The 5,095-nt window shown below is 39.1% G+C and overlaps 1 protein-coding gene across 1 annotated transcript in view; it reads right to left on the bottom strand.

Moving 5' to 3' along the window:
- Nucleotides 1-5,095, bottom strand: part of Hcls1 (hematopoietic cell-specific Lyn substrate 1) — a 34,405-nt gene that overhangs the window by 15,844 nt on the left and 13,466 nt on the right. The window lies entirely within an intron of this gene.

Genomic DNA, 5,095 nt, shown 5'->3' with positions numbered 1-5,095 from the left:
AAAATAACTTTAAATATGGCAAAGCTTAATGTCTAATGATTAAAACATTACAGATAATAGAAAACCAACTAATCCATATGCCCAGGACTTGGAAAATAGCTTAGAAAATTGAAATGCTACCTTTCAATAATGTAATGAAAATCATTAAAACTGATGCTTACAGAAATGTAGTTTGGGGTAAATTCATTAGTATTTGTGTATTTATTTATTTATTTGTTATCGAGCATTAACATTCTCCAACCCAAGTCTGATGATTTCTGTGAATAACAAACAGAAACAACGTCAGGCCTGGTGGCGCACGCCTTTAATCCCAGCCTTCGGGAGGCAGAGGCAGGCAGATTTCTGAGTTCAAGGCCAGCCTGGTCTACAAAGTGAGTTCCAGGACAGCCAGAGCTATACAGGGAAACCCTGTCTCAAAAAAACAAAACAAACAAACAAATAAACAAAAAACAAAGCCCATTCACATTATCTGTTAGAACAGATTCAAGTTCTCATAATTGANACTGGGATTCTGCCTCTGAGAGCACACAACGCTGGAGGCTGCAAAGGACACCCACTCCTCTTGCTTACTTTAAGCTCATTACCATCTTCACTACCATGGAGGCTGCAAGACCTAAGAGGGTAGACCTCCTGAAGACATGAGTTTGACAGCTCAGCAGTTGTACCAACAAATGACAGACAGCAAAGGTCCACAAATTGGGAAATGTTGCAAGGACTTGGGCCGTATAGAGTTTTTTTGGGCAAAGAACTCTAAATTTTAGAGATCCAGCTTTCTGCAGTTAGCAGGAGTCTGGGGGGTCGTTATTGTCCCTGGGATTCCCCTAGNTCAGACCCAGCAGAAACTGGTTCCAGGCAGAGTGGCCATGTCACAGGAGANACCTTCTCCTTTCATGGAAGATTAGACCCATCTGCTGGTCTAGTGGGATAATCTCACTGNAGGCTTTTAAAAAGCCTTTCAGCTTTAGAGGTGGTTAATTTTAGAGAGCTGGAGANGAATCAGATGAACTCGATCCCAGTGCTGGCTGCACCCTGTGTTCCCATGCCTCACCTGACCCCATGGGTAACTGGGAAGCAAAGATTCAGTGTCAGCTCAACAGCCTCAGGGCTGCCTGTGTCTGAAAAGGACTGGGTGNCTGGAGCTTCTGAATGACCACGCGAGGTCCCCAACTGAGGGATTCAAGTGAGAAAAGAAGGGTCTGGGACAAACATTTTCACTGAGCAAATATGCAAATCCACCTACTGAGTTATAGCGTGCCAGTCAGAGGACTGTACAAACAGATGACATTGTTTGAATGAAAATGTTGTGGGCCAAAAAAAAAGTACAAAATATTTTACTTTGTTTTTGTTTTGCTGTTGTTGTTGTTTTGTTTTGTTTTTGAGAAGCAGTCTCTTCTACCCAATAGGCATCTGTAGCCACACCCAACTGAAAATTCAACTTCTTTACCATAGAGCTGAATCCATCCCAAATGGCTCTTAATATATAATCTTTTTATTTGATAAACACCAGTTAAACAGTTTTTGAGTGTGAAGCATTGCTAGGCTGCGAGGACACAGAAGATCTCACACATGGAGACAGTGGACAGATGGAAGGGATACAGGGAAGCATTCAGGGTGGCAAGTGTCACACCTAAGAGGCTTTTGACACACTGTCTCTGCTACATGTTTTCACGTGGCTTGTATTGACAGAGCAAGCAAATCTAGCAAAATTCAGGGCTTCCAATGTGAAACAGGAGCAATAAAGGTATGAAGCAGAGCAGTTCTGACAATAAAATCTTTATTCACAAACAATAGGGTCATATGTTTAGAAAAGTCTAAATTATCCACAAAGAAGCTACCAGAACTACTAAGATTTCAGGACACAGAGGGGCTATTATCAAAGTCCATTGCATTTCTATCTGCCAGCTGCAGACATTTGAAAACCAAAAGTTAAAAGTAAGTCATAGTCATAACATAACATGAAATACTTTAGGACAAATTTAACAAAATATGATTTAAGACTTGAACACTGAACAATACTTCTGAAAGAAATAACTCAAAAAGGATCTAAATAAGTAGAGGAGTGCCTCGGGTTCATCGATTGGAGAACTCAACACTAGCAACATGTTTCCTATCCCACTAAATGGCCTACAACTCCAGTGGACCCCAGTCAAACTCTCAGCAGGCATTCTTTTCCCAGAATCTGACTAACTAATTCTAAATGTATGAAATTAAGAACCCTGGGACAGTAGGAAAAGCTTTTGAAGGACACACAGTTGGAGGCCTATTCCATTTCAATGACTTAGCACACAACTATTACAAACACTGCACTGTGGTAGTGTGCTATCAGGGTAAACACATTGCTTAAGAAAGCAGAACTGAGTCCAGAAGTCAACCATACAGAAGGTCAAAGAAATCTGCTAAGTCAGTGGGAAAAGGATAGAGTTTGGATTGTTTGGCAACTGGATGTCCATAGAGAAGAAGAACCTTAACTCATTTGCATGCTGCACATAAATATTAAAAAAAAATAAAATTTTAAATTGAGCCAAATGTTTGAGATAATCTTTACAACTCTGAGAAAAAATTTTTTCTCTTAGACAAACAAAAAACCAAATAAACCCAAAACCCCACTAATGATAAAATAATCTTCTTATATTGATCAGACTTCATCAGAATTCAAATCTGTGCCTTTCAAACAATACCACTAGAAAATTAAAAGAGCAATCATTCCTCTTGGAAAAATATTTATAAAATATACTCATCTTACAAAAGATCTGTTTCTAAAATGTACAGGGAACTCAATAAAAGTATAAGTGCATTAAAAGTGAGCAAATATTTGAACAGACATTTCAGAAAGAAGATAGATGACGAGACATGGACTGCACATAAAAATGTTTAATAAGATTTCTCACCCAAGAAATACAAACTAACATCACTGTATACCCACAGAGTGGCTAGCATTCAAAATACCAACAATAACAAGTGTTGACAAGGACATGGAGCAAGTGGAACCTATATATTTATGGTAGAAATGAACTATGGCAAATTTTCTTTTGGAAAATAGATTGGTAGTTTCTGAAAAGGTAAACATTCACTGACTGCATGAGTAAGCAATTAGATCTTTAAGTATACCTTGGAAAATATAAAAATATATATCAAAGGNGAGAGATATGCTCAAACACACATAATGTTTGTAATAGATTTTGAAATCTAGCAACAGAACAATGAATAAATCAAATGGTAATGTACTGATACAATAGATACTTTTTTACAGTAACAGGAAATAAGAGACCAATATATACAATGCTNTAGCCAGAGTTCAAAAACATGCTGAATAAAAGAAAACCAACACAAAAGAGACGAACAGTCTTTGTTGTTCATTTACTGAAACTTTAGAGAGACCCTAGTACCTATTCCACATGGATGGAAAATAAGTCAGCTCTTGTGTGTTCAGCAAGGGGCACTGACTACAGACACACACAGGACTGTTAGTGGTGAATGAAATCTTCTATGTCCTCACTGTACTGGTGGTTCCATGTAGTGTTATCAAGAATCACTGAACTGTTGGTTTATAATTATTACACATTAACAACACTGAGTTTTAAAAATAAGCTGTATTAAGGGAATGATGGCTTTTATGTACTCCTAAAGNGGTCCATCCATACCCATGCAGTGAGTATGGTGTCTTGTTAAAGCCAGGCTATAATAAACTTGGTGGCTTTAAAGAGGAGAGCAATCTTAGGGGAAGGAGGCAGTTGATCACAGGAATTCAGATTCCATTTCAAAAGAGAATTGTGGATATGACAAAGTATGTTTATTAAAAACAATATGACATAGTGGCTAAGTANCTAGCCCATAGATTCAGACTGAGCTGAATTCAAATTATTNTTTGTCTATATTATGTCTATAGCCTTAGACAAATTGTTAAAATCAAGAATGAATACCTTACTTTTCTGTGCTATCAGAATGACATCATCATCTATAATAGACATGCATAACTGCATGACAAGCCACAACTCAATAATGCGACCTTTTGTTCTCATGGTATAGCCTGTGGTGGAGGGTCAGGACTAATCTCCCCAGTCATATGGGTAAAAAGCAGCAGAGTGCCCTGGTGCTGGCATAGCAGAGCTGGCACCAGTCCCTGGTCCTCTGCAGTTCTTCATTTCTACTTGGTGTAAAATTGTAGGACACAAATATTGGCTACGCCCCTGAGGCAGGTACAGCTATTTCTCAGAGTGACCTAACCTTAAGACTTCAGGACGCACCAAAGTGTAATGCTCATAGCACTGCTCACAGCGCAGTCTGGGAGCTGACTGCTTCTTTTCCACAATGAAATCAGATAAAAATCAAAAGTCTGACTTTAAGATTTACTTATTATATGTAAGTACACTGTAGCTGTCTTCAGACACTCCAGAAGAGGGAGTCAGATCTTGTTATTGGATGGTTCTGAGTCACCATGTGGTTGCTGGGATTTGAACTCTGGACCTTCGGAAGAGTAGTCGGGTGCTCTTACCCACTGAGCCATCTCTCCAGCCCATGAACACCAACCAGTCTTACATGGTGATCTTGTATCGGTTGAAAAATAAAAACTGTGCTTGTATCTTCTTCCTCATTGTTTTTCAATCAGTTATATTTTATTACACTATTGTATCAATCTGTAACACATTTGATAATAGGAAAACAGCAGACAAAAGTATTTGTCCTCTCCCACAGAGAGTTTAAGGATTGCTGTTTGAGGGTAGTAAGGATCTCCTCCTCTTACAGGCGTAGACAAACACGGAGGACAGAGGGTGATAGCCATGATAGTGGGGTCATTTCTCTATACAACTGATGAGAGACGGTAGAATCGCTTAAGCTAGTCTCTGAATTAGAGAGCCATCCCCAGAGTAAATTGATTCAAGTCTGACCTAAAAAGAAACACAGTGGTGACGGGGTGGGTATCATGCCTACCAAGAAGCACAGTCACTTTCTTTTCCTGTTTTGAGTCAGCTCAGTCTGGCAAGAACTCTCCTCTCCAATTTCCCCTCCACTCCCAAGGTCTTGGTGATTTCCACTTGGCCATCAAGGGTGGCTTAGTGGGACATCCAAAGGATATTACAAACTTTATGCTGAAATG

The sequence above is a fragment of the Mus pahari genome, chromosome 12 (genome assembly GCF_900095145.1).
Source record: "Mus pahari chromosome 12, PAHARI_EIJ_v1.1, whole genome shotgun sequence".
Lineage (NCBI taxonomy): Eukaryota > Metazoa > Chordata > Mammalia > Rodentia > Muridae > Mus > Mus pahari.
The sequence above is the reverse complement of the archived record's forward strand: the minus strand, read 5'-3'. Positions and strand labels throughout refer to the sequence as shown.